The sequence below is a fragment of the Delphinus delphis genome, chromosome 4 (assembly GCF_949987515.2).
Source record: "Delphinus delphis chromosome 4, mDelDel1.2, whole genome shotgun sequence".
Classification (NCBI taxonomy): Eukaryota; Metazoa; Chordata; class Mammalia; order Artiodactyla; family Delphinidae; genus Delphinus; species Delphinus delphis.
The window spans coordinates 36925270-36937746 of record NC_082686.1 but is presented as its reverse complement, the minus strand read 5'-3'; positions in this window follow the sequence as shown (position 1 = coordinate 36937746).

Below are 12477 nucleotides of genomic sequence, written 5' to 3'. Positions count from 1 at the left end.
CTCCAGCTTCTGGCAACCACCAGTCTGTTCTCAGCACCTGTGAGCACATTTTTATTTTCTTAATTTTATTTTTTTTAGATTCCACATATAAGTGAGATCACACAGTATTTGCCTTTCTCTGCCTGACATTTCACTTAGAATAATGCCCTCAAGGTGTTATAGTTCTCATGTGTAACACAGATAGCTAGTGGGAACCTGCTGTGTAGGTCAGGGAGCTCAGTTCAGTGCTCTGTGGTGACATAGAGAGGTGGGATGGGGGGAAGGGAGGTCCAAGAGGGAGAGGATTATATGTATACATATAGCTGATTCACTTGGTTGTACAGAAGAAATTAACACAACATTGTAAAGCAACTATACCCCAATTATAAATAAATAAATAAATAAATAAATAAATAAATATCATACTAGCACATATACAAAAAAAGGTGTGGTAGTTCTATTTTTCATTTTTTGAGGAACCTCCATACTGTTTTTAATAGTAGTTGCACCAATTTACATTGCCACTGACAGTGCAGAAGTGTTCCTTTTTCTCCAAGTCCTCCCCAACAGTTATTTCTTGTCTTTTTCATAATAGCCATTCTAAGAGCTGTGAGGTGATATGCAAATCACCTGTGAGGATTTGTGGTTTTGATTTGCATTTCCCAGATAATTAATGACATTGAGCACCTTCTTATATACCTCTCATATTTATATTTTCTATGAAAAAATTCTTATTCAGATCCCCTGCACATTTTTTACTCAGATATTTTGCTTTTTGCTGTTGAGTTGCCTGAGTGTTTTTATATATTTTAAATATTAACCACTAATCAGATATATAATTTGCAAACATTTTCTCCCATTCAGTAGGTTGTCCTTTTATTTTGTTGATTGTTTCCTTTGCTCTGAAGAAGCTTTATAGTTTGATGTAGTTCACTTGTTATTTTTGCTTAAACTTTTTAATATTTTTAAATTTTATGGATGAAATACTGTTTTCATAATATAGCAGTTTTCATGTTTGAGAGACATTTATATTTCATTTGTTGTGTCTGTTCATAGCTTATGTTAATTTTCCTACAAGATTGTAAATCATTATTCACACTAATTTTAAGAGCTTTTCATATATTAAGGCAATTTTTAGCTCTTTTTATTTTGCTTGAGTTATAAATATTTTCCTTTTCGGTAATGTATATTTTGGCACTTTTACTGTGTTTTGTTTGTTTCGCAGTCTAGATGTTTGGCTTTTTATATGCAAAAGTACCCATCTATGTTTTTCAAGGCAGTTGGGTTTGTGTTATCTTTATGAAGTCCTTCTACATTCTCCTTTGCTAACATGTAATAGCTTTATTGTCTTATTTTCACTTTTAACATTTAAATCCCTCTGTAATTTAATTCTAAGGTATCAGCATAAGTTATCAGAGGCCAAAAAATTTTCTTGTTTTCCTAACTTTTTAAGTTTAAAAAATACTTTCATTATAAATAACACTTTCACTGTATTTTATATTCTTGTATATAGTGAGCTTATCTGTGGACATTATATTCTACTAATCTATCAACCACAGTTACAATATTTTAATTATTTAAGATTTAAAATTCAAAGTAATGACAGAGAAGAATAATCTACCCTCTATACTTTAAATGTTACTGATATTTTAATTTATTGTTTCTTACAAATTTTACCAAACCTGGCTCATTCCCTTTATTCTCCAAAAACATTTTGGATCTTTAAAAATCTACTTTAAGTTTTAGGTTTCTAGACTTCTTTAGAGTGAATTGACATATATATCCTTTTCACAACCATATAATGCCTTGACACTTGTTTGATTTCTTTGATATCCTTAGTAGTGCTTAAATTTTTTCATTATATAAATCCTACCTATTTCTTATTAATTTTTTCTAGTTATTTCATATTTTGTTGCTATTTAAGTGAGTGTATTTTTTTCCAGTTAAAAAATTGTTTATTAGGGAATTGATTTATGCATATTATTTTATACTCAAACAAATCATTGAATTATGTAATAGATTTTCCAGAGAAACAATTATATATTCTGTAAGTAAGAGTTTTTACACATGACATTCCTATATTTATTTATAGCTCTCTATGATTGTATTCACTTTTACTCCTTATGGTTTAATATTGGTTTTTAATATTGGTAAATTATGGCATCCTTATCTTTTCCCTCATTGTTTTGCCTCATTTTAATGAGAAAAACACTTTTAGTCAATTTACAAATGTAAGTAGATCATTTTTCTATTATTCTTTTATTAAGAATATTTTAGTATAAATATTTATTGATTCTTTGACAGATGTTTTATTAAGTATATGGAGATATTCATCTTCTTTATATATCAAAATTTTTATTTATTTTAATGGATTTCCTTATATTTAACTTTTGTATTGCTCTAAGAAACTCTCATTAGTCATGATAGACTATTCTTTTAAATTGCTGCTAGTTGCTATTTGATTATCTTTTTTCTCTGGTTCTTTGCTTTGATGTTCATAAGTAAATTTGATCTTTGTTTTTTAAATTTATCTTCTCTTTGTTGGGATTGTTCACTTATATTTATCTAGAATGTCACTCATTTTACCTACATTTTCAAATTTAATTTGCATAAAATTGTATAGTTTCTTCTTTTTGTTGATGGTTATCTCTCCATTCTTGTTTTACTTTCTGTATCTGATAATTTCCCTCTTTGTTCTTCACTAGATTGGTTGAAGGTATGTTCATTTATTTTCCAAAGAAACAGTTCATGGCTTTATATATTTATCATGATTTCTGTTTTTCTAAATTGTTATCTTATGGTTTCATCTCTTAAATTCTTTCTTATGCTCTTTTGTTTGGGGTGGGAGGGAGTGGTGTCCTACCTTACTGCGCAAAGTACATAATCATTTTTTTTAAACTTTTTTGAACTGAATTCATAATTCATCTATTTTTTTCTATTTCATAGGGTTTTTTTTAAGGCTAAGATGTTTTTGCTTTTAGAGTTTCTGATTTGAAGAAATATTGTCATTATTCTGGATCAATATTCAAATATCGTGTATTGGATTTTTGCTTTTATCCCTTAAGAAATGTGTTTTTAATATTTGTTTCTTTGTCATAAGTTTCCAGGAATTAGATATTTTTAGTTGTGAATGTTCCTAAATTATTAGTATCCAGTTTTGCTGTCTTTGCCATCAAATAATTATTTTCGTTATTTGTGTTATTTGGAACTTATCCATTTTTGTGTTAATTATTATGAATTTTCCACAGAAACTTTAAAAGAGATACATTCTCTCTTTTAAGGTGTGTAATTAGTTATATTTAATTTTATTGCCTTATTTATTTATCTTCAATTCCCTTTTTGTTGTTTATCCACTTGATCTATCATGAACTGAAGAAATGAATTAATATTGTCTACTAAGAACATGTTTCTAGTAATTTCTTCTCTTCTTCCTGAATGTCTTGTTTTTTGAATATTGCCTACTTTATTGGACCCACAGATAACATTTATAATCACAAGTGACTTCCTTGTTTTGTTTACTAATTTTTACTTCAAATTCTACTTAATCTGATGATAATATTGAAGTTCTACCTTTTTAAATTGTAATTTTCTAATTTATCTCTGGCCATGTTTTTATTATAAATATTTTGGCATCCCAAGTTTTGGTAATCCTTTATATAATACATATAGTTGAATTTTGCTTGCAATTCCATCTAAACTTCTGTTTCTTTCACTGTTCAACTAAGCAGAAAACAAAACAATTGCATCCTTTGTTTGAGGTCTTTATAGAAAAATATCTTTTAAATTACTGGTCTGTTCTTTTTTAACAAGTTTCAACAACCTTAAATTCATAATCCCAGCCTTAAAATTTTGAAGTGTTACTATGATTTACCATTTTATAATCTCAATATATGCTAAAATTTTCTTTAAAATGGTAAGTATAGAATCGAATGACTTTTTTTTAGACCACTACTGGTAATGGAGACAGAATTTCCATTTTTTGCAGAAAAGGGAAATCTAGGAAATTGAAGGTGACAAAATAACCTTTTGCCTTAATAAGAGATAAGCAGAAAGATACTATACATTTTTCCAATATATTGAAATATAGTACTACCAATTAGAATTTTATGAAAAAATATGTTGCAATCTTAGAACACAATATGTGAAACCTCTAGGAATAAGTCTGCATAGAAATTTAGAAGATTTATATGAAGTAAGTATAGAATTTTAGGGATTGGTATAAATAGATAATTGCAAATACCTTATAAGACCAACTATTTTGAGGCTATAATAGTACAATTAATATTACAAATTTAATAATTCCTTTCAACTTATGTTTAATGGTTTTTAACTCATAACAGTTCTACCAATTATCTGGATTTTAGAAAAATAAATGTTGTAAAAAAGTGGATTATTGATGGGAAGAAGGAGATTTCCATTACAGATTGTGATTACATATTAAATATGCAACAATATAAATATTCTTAAAGCCCAAGAATAAGCAGATTGACCAACAGAAGATATTTGAAATCACTAAAATTAACACTGATATATAAGGAAATGTATATGTAAAACACATCACAATATAAAGCACACATTATTGGTTACCAATATTTTTATCTATCAGAATCCAATATGAGGAATGTATTTTTAAACTTAAATAAAAAACAACAAATTCTGAAAACATTATTTAATGACAATAAATTTGACAACTTAAATATTAAACTTTCAATATAACTTCAAATATAGTGAACACAGTTTTTAAATAACTGCACAATGAAAAAATATTGTAATTTTTGTAAAGGTTTTTTCTCTTTATACATACACATATATATATATATATATATATATATATATATATATAGTTTGGTTACAACAAAATTATAGGATGTGTGTATGTGTGTACATAACAAAAAAATTACTGTAACAAATTTTTTAAGAAAGCTAAAGTACAAATATCCATAAAGAGATTTATGTTTTTGTATTATTTTATTTTGTATTATTTTTTAATATTTTAGCAAGTTTAAACAATTTGCCATAAAGAATACTATACCCAGCAAAACTGTTGTTCAGAAATGGAGAGATGAAGATATTTCCAGACACACAAAACCTGAGGGAGTTCATCACCTCTAGATCAGCCTTAAAGAAATGCTAAAGAGAATTCTTCAAGTTGAAATAAAAGGATTCCAAGTAAAACATGAAAATTAAAACTTGCTGGTAAAGATAAGGGAGAAAACGATTTGCCATGAATAACTAGTATGAACTATAAATGAATTTTAGTGTAACTATCTGAGATTTTTCTTATTTATCATCACCTATAGATGTATATATATGTTTTGGGAAGCCTTGGGCACATGAGGTAGTGTTTCAGCTATACTTATATTGATCACATTTTTATAGAAATATTAAAATCTATCTTCTCCCTTTAACTTATAGATCACAAGAATGTGATTGAAATAACGTACTATTTGAATTCTACCTTAGGATGCATATGTCTAACTTCTCACAGTGAAAAGATGGAATTGTGTCCTTCTATTTTATTATATATGCCATTTCTTTTCTTTTTTTTTTTTTTTTTTGCTTTATTGCACTGTTTAGAACCTCTAGTGCAAGGCTGAATGGAAGTGATAAGAATGTATATCCTGGCTTAATTGCCAGTCTTAAGTGGAAAAATATTCATGTTTTCATCATTAAATATGTTAGCAGTACATGTTTCATAAATGTCCCTTATCAGTTCAAAAGATGGTTTACTTCCTTCTTAGTTTGCCTTATTTTTTCATGAAATTTCATGAAATTTCATGAAATTTTTCATGAATATATATTGAATTTTATCAAATGGTTCTACATCTTTGGAGATAATCATATAATTTTTCTTGTTTATATTGATACTATAAACAAATGCATTGATTGATTTTCACATGTTGGACCAAATTGCATTTCTGGGATAAAACACATGTGGTCATGCTGCATTATATTTTATTATTTATTTTAGGGAGATTTATTAGCTAAAATTTGGTTAAGAATATATGTATCTATATTCATAAAGAATACTTGTATATAGCTTTATTTATTTGTAATATCTATGTCTGACCATGATGTCAGGGTAACGCTAGTCTCATAGTATGAACTGGGAAGTTTTTACTCCTCTTTTATTTTCATGTAAAATTGTAATTTAATTCTACCTTAAACTTTTCGTAGGATTCACCAGGAAAGACTTCTGAACCTAGATTTTCTTTTTTGTGGGAAAATGTTTAAACAAAAATTCAGTGTCTTAATAGATATAGAACTATTCTTGTTATTTTCAAAGGAGTTTCAGTATCTTTCCAAAAAATGTGTTTGTTTCATTGAAGTAGTCAAATATGCTGGTATGTAGTTATTCTTAATATATACTTAATTGTATTTTAAAGTTTATAGGAATTTCTAATTCTGTAAGTCTTTCCACTCCAGTATGTAGCATCATGAACTAGTCTCAGGCCTGTGTGTTTCCTAATGATTGATGTGACTGATTCTTTCTGGTAGTCTCTCCATGGCCTTGGAGAGTTTTCTCACAAGTGTGCCCTGATCTGTACGGAACTCATGACCAGAGAAGAACCCTTCTCAGATATCTGAAACCCTCTCTATTTATGTGCAGCTCTCTTTTCTCCACTCACCTGCCCTGGGAATTTTACTGGCCTTGGCTTCCATGAATTCTGAATACTGTCTCTTCTTTGCAGAGAGACTGCTTGCTCTGTTCAAGTATTCCTTCCCTGTATTGCAGCCTGGAAATTGTCTTCATGCAGTAAACTGGGGCTAATGTAGGATTTACCTCATTCATTTCCCTTCTCCCAGGGATAACTATCCCTTGTTGCTTGATGCCCAATGTCCGAGGAACTGTATATATATATATATAATGTATACACATACACACATATGACTGAAAAAGGAGATAGAGGAGACCTGAATGTTATATTCTTACAGAGGGACAAATAGAGTGAGTCAGTCTAAGATAAAAGAACACTTTTCCAGATTTGTGCTTGTGGACATTAAAAAATAGTTGTATCTCTTTCATAATTTTCTTAAGTTCCCCTTTTATTCACATTAGTTTTTATGTTTAGTGTAGCTAATTGGCTTGTTGTTTGTTTTAGCGAGGACATGAAACCTAATTCAAATATAAATGCTATAACATAGAGGAAAAAATGTAGTTTAAAACACCTCACATTGGTTGAAGAAAAATGCATTTTTCAATCAAGGACAATATAATTCTATCTTAATATACAATGTGACAACCATATAGCAAATTTCAAAGCTTACTGGCAATACAGGAGACTATTTGGTTCACAGATTTATATTTGATTTCAGTAAAGGAGAAAAGTACAGATGCTTTGGACCGTAGTTCAGAGCTGAATTAACTCTGAAAGATTTGAAAGTAATTTCCAAGACCATACAAGTATTTAATGAATCAAGTGCCAAGGGATGTGAAAGTGCTTGAGCAAGAGATAATAATAAACCTCCCCCTTTTTGACCCACAAATCATGGATGACTTTCTGTACCCTGGTAGGTAGGACAACAAATTTTTCATGCTCAGGATGAAGTAAATCAAATAAATATAAAGAAAATAAGTGTGCTCTTTATAAAGTAAACAAAACAAATATAATAAATACATTTTGAATAAAGTTATTATTTATCAAAGAGCTTTTCCCTGGAATTCCTTTATATCTTTGTAGAATATGAAATTGTTTGCTGAAGGAGCTTCAAGGACCAGTTTTTTTTTCTGTAACTCTACCTCCTCCCAGAAAATATGGGTGTCTGTCAAAAAGTTACTTGTTTTTATTCTTTTGATGCTCTTTTTAGATGATTTGACAATACTATCCTACTGGCTTAGGGTCATTTAAACAAATAATGTGTGTTCTCTCTCTCTTCTCTGCTTAGTTTTTACTAAAATCCTCTATAGTCTTATTTTGAAAATAACAAAAAAATGCCTCTTTCTCCATAATATGAGACCACCCCAGTATGAAAACTCATGGGTCCATATATCACATTTCCCATGTTATCTAAAGTTTACTATGGTTTTGTATATTGTGATTGCTTATAACACTGATAATTTTTGCTGTTAAAAATCACTTATACTAGAATATATAATAGAAGAATAACAATGAGCTTTTAAATTCCAGCAAAGTACATTAGTTAATATACTAATCATTAGAATTAAATAATTTACCATCAAAAATTGCTTACATTGACATATATAATAGAAAATAAGCAGAGATTTTTTCCAGAATAATACATTAATTAATGAATTAATAAATAGTTTTATGTAAGGTCAAAGAGCTCCATAGATTCTGAGTCTTATTTAGAAATAATCAAATGTATCTCTGAAAAATTAATAATGGAATCTAGTGCCTCATCTTAGAACTGAAATATTAAAGTGTTGGAAGAGCTATTCAAATCATGTTAAATATATATGTTTTTTACAGAAGATTTTACTTTGGGAATTCAGTCCTATACCATAATTATTTCTAGTAAGTACTCTTAATAGCGTGCTGTACAAACACATAATGTTTAATCACAAAAGAAGCATGGAAAGAATCTCTATAACTTGCCAGTGTGTAATCTTAGGTAGCCAATATGCAATTTACCTTCAGAGTTCAAATGTTCCAGACAAAAGTTGTCTATTACCTTGCCTTTAAAAAAATTTAGTTTATTATATGGTATCCAAGATTGTTAAAATTACTACTTTTTTCTCAATTTACCTGAATTGGGGCTAATCTCTACATTTTTAAAAACTCCTCGTAGATCAAAACATTTTCCCGAATACATAGTGTCAGACTAAACTTCCCTTTGAAACTCTGTCTTTCCCTTATGTTTCTCTTCACCTGCATAAATAGATTTTTTTCCTTTTGTTATTTACACACCTCTCAGCTAAAATAATAGGAATTCTAAAGTGTTGTTCACCTGTTTTTGAATTGCCCTTCGGTTAAACTTAGAAACATTAAAAATAAACTTCTTTGTTTAATATGTAATGAATGAAAAATATTGCAAAATGGCATCCAAAAAGCCACATGGAATTCCTATATGGTCTATCCATCACTCAATGAAGTGCCAACATATACAGATATCAAGTATATAATTAGAATCATCAAAAGAGTACAAATGGGAGATATTTGCAGTTTCCTTCAAAATAATGAAAATAGAATAAATAAAATAGAATATTGCTTTTAGGAGATAATTTATTTGAGGAAAATTAAAAATTTTTGAGAAAATAAAATTTATGTTATAAACAAGGAAAAATTGGTACTTAATTCTTATTAGATTTGTAATATCAAGGTAGAAACTTCACTGAATAAGCGATTCAATTAAAACAGGTTTGAATATAATAATTTTAGAAGGAAGCTGGAATTACATATATTTTTAATAAAACTTCCTTTTTGATGTATCTCTAAATGAGACCTCAGAGGGCTATTTCAGAAGTAGAGGCCCATTCTTTTCATTAACATTCATAAAGCATCAGTTATTAAAAATCTTAGCTTGCTATTAATACCTTGCAATTTAATTCACAAGTATGAAATTTTCTCACATTTGAAGAACTGCATGTATGGAATCTCAACTTCTTTAAGCAATGGTTCATCCAATGATTAACCTTTAGGGATTTTTTATATTAATAACATATTTGTTGGTAGATATTTATAGATAAATGTTTATATCTGTTAGTCATATATATGAATGTAACTGTAACATTAATTATCACTGTTAAATGTGCCTTTTATTGAACTTGTAAATAAATACAGTGAGAGTGAACTTGAACAAAATACCTTAACCAAATTGATAAAAGGGAATTTGGCCGCATGATCCCAGTAGTAAATTACTCAATGTTTAATTTAGAGACCCAAATTGAACCTTTGACATGCTTGACTGCTAATCATATTTTATGCAGATAAACCCTTTTCCAAGACTTGGGCAGTATATAAAAGAGGCACTGATTTTATTAACACCCCATGAAAAGTGTTCCTACTTTTCTCTCAATTTCTAGAAAACCTGTTTATTAAAAATGTGTAATGTAGTATAAAGATAATCACATTGGGAAACAAAATTTGCTTAAGATTATGAAGACATGTTTATTTCTGTCTGCATTGTGCAGTCACTTTTTCATCTGTACACCTCACCTCATCAGCTACCATATTTTACTTTTTGATGTTGCAAAATAGAATATACATCTCACAAGACATATAGTAAACCAAGTTGGTTTTTAGCTATTAAAATTAGAAACGTTTTGGGAATTCCCTGCTGGTCCACGGTTAGGACTCCGTGCTTTCACTTACGAGGATGTGGGTTCAATCCCTGGTCAGGGAGTTAAGATCCCACAAGCCGTGTGGTGCAGCCAAAATTTTTTTTTTATTTTAAAAATCAGAAACATTTCTATAGTAAATAAACACTGTCTACTTGTCTATAGTAAACGGAAGGTATCCTTATACTTAGCATATTAGACATGTAAAAACAATGAGGCAAACAAAATAATGGTATTACTGAGGTGTCTGATATGTGGGAATCTGAAATCTATATCAAGCTGAATAGATAGTTATATAGGTAAACCAGTAAAAAGGAAAATAAAAGTGCCTCATTGATAGATTTGTTTAAATACTCCTGACAGAACGAAATCATAGCAAATCACTGCTTAAAATGCTTTGAATGATATTGGTAATCTGGGGAGGAAAACGAAGAAATCAAAAATTACTTTTGCAAGGTTTTTTCTTTTTCTTTTTTTTTTTGCGGTACACGGGCCTCTCACTGTTGTGGCCCCTCTCGTTGCGGAGCACAGGTTCTGGCGGCGCAGGCTCAGCGACCATGGCTCACGGGCCCAGCCACTCCACGGCACGTGGGATCTTCCCAGACCGGGGCACGAACCCGTGTCCCCTGCATTGGCAGGCAGAATCTCAACCACTGCACCACCAGGGAAGCCCTGCAGCCTGTATTTTTTAAAAGGATCCTTATTGTGCATCAGTTCTTCACTTTGCATTTGAAAATATGACCCACATGTGCAAAAGACTTTTTAAATATGAAAGAATGCATCAAGTATCTTAGCAATTACCATCAGCACTGAACATGAGTTTCAAAATATTGTAGATGTTATTATTTAAAGGTTTCCAAAGCTCTACAAATTACATGATAGATTATATAATAAATAAAAATAATTGATAGGAAGTAATTTTATATGGAGATAAAACTACATTTTCTAATTACTAAGTGAAATAAACTGCCTCTTTGATTTCTTCAAATTAATTTGACAATTTTTTGCCATTGTTATGGGAGCTATAAGTCTCTCTATGTCGCTCACTCTGGATTAGCTGTTTTTTAACCAAATAAGTGGAATTGTAACTAAATCTCATGTAATATTTTATTTAATTTAACTATTACTATGATAAGAGATGATCAATTACTGTTTATTACACATAGAGATTTGAGTTTTATAAATATGCTCATTAGATTGGGTGATGATATAAATAGTAGCTGTTAATCTCATTTTCTTCCTTATACTGGAAATAAGATGGGAAGGCCTATATGATTATACAGATCCGTCCATTAGGGCTGCTATAACAAAATACCACAGATTGAGTAGTTTATAAACTATAGACATTTATTTCTCACAGTTCTGGAAGCTCAAAGTCTGAGATCAGGGTACCAGTTTGGTCTGGTAAAGGCCCTGTTCCAGGTTGCAGACTTCTCTTTGTACCTTCACATAGTAGAAGGGACTGTGGTGTTTTCTGGTATCTCTTTTAAAAATACACTAATCTGCCTTCATGACCTTCGCATCTCTCAAAGGCCCCACCTCCTAATACCAACACCATTAGTTGCTTGTAATCACCTCCTAATACCATTAGGATTTCAACATAAATGAATTTAGGAGGGTCACATTCAGATATTCAGACCAAAGCAGCAGCTTAAACCAATGAACTTAGTAGTCATCCTTCATCAACACAAATTTAGATAGGCCTGACAGATAGTTACCCAACAATGTTTCTGATAACAGGCAATCTAACTGTCCAATTTAATTGAACAATAACTTGTTAACTGCTGTAACAAAGTATATAAGTATGTTGAGTAGAACAATGGTCAAACATCACAAATTATAGCTTTTCTTGCCAATGTTATCTGTTGTTAATGCTGCTACTTTCACTCCTACCTGTGTTTTTTAAAAACACAAATCAGTAATACAATAAAGAAAAAAAAGTAAGTTTCATGTTAGGTTGAGACTTTAGGTGATGAAACCCTAACTCAAATATTCAGAATAATTGGCACGTAGAGTCTCTTGCTTAAAAGTACAACCAGGACATTTAAACTAGCTCCAGGGACTTCCCTGGTGGCGCAGTGGTTAAGAATCCACCTGCCAATGCAGGGGACACGGGTTCAGTCTCTGGTCCAGGAAGATCCCACATGCCGCAGAGCAACTAAGCCCATGTGCCACAACTACTGAGCCTGTGCTCTAGAGCCCATGAGCCACAATTACTGAGCTGCCTGCCACAACTACTGAAGCCCACGTGCCTAGAG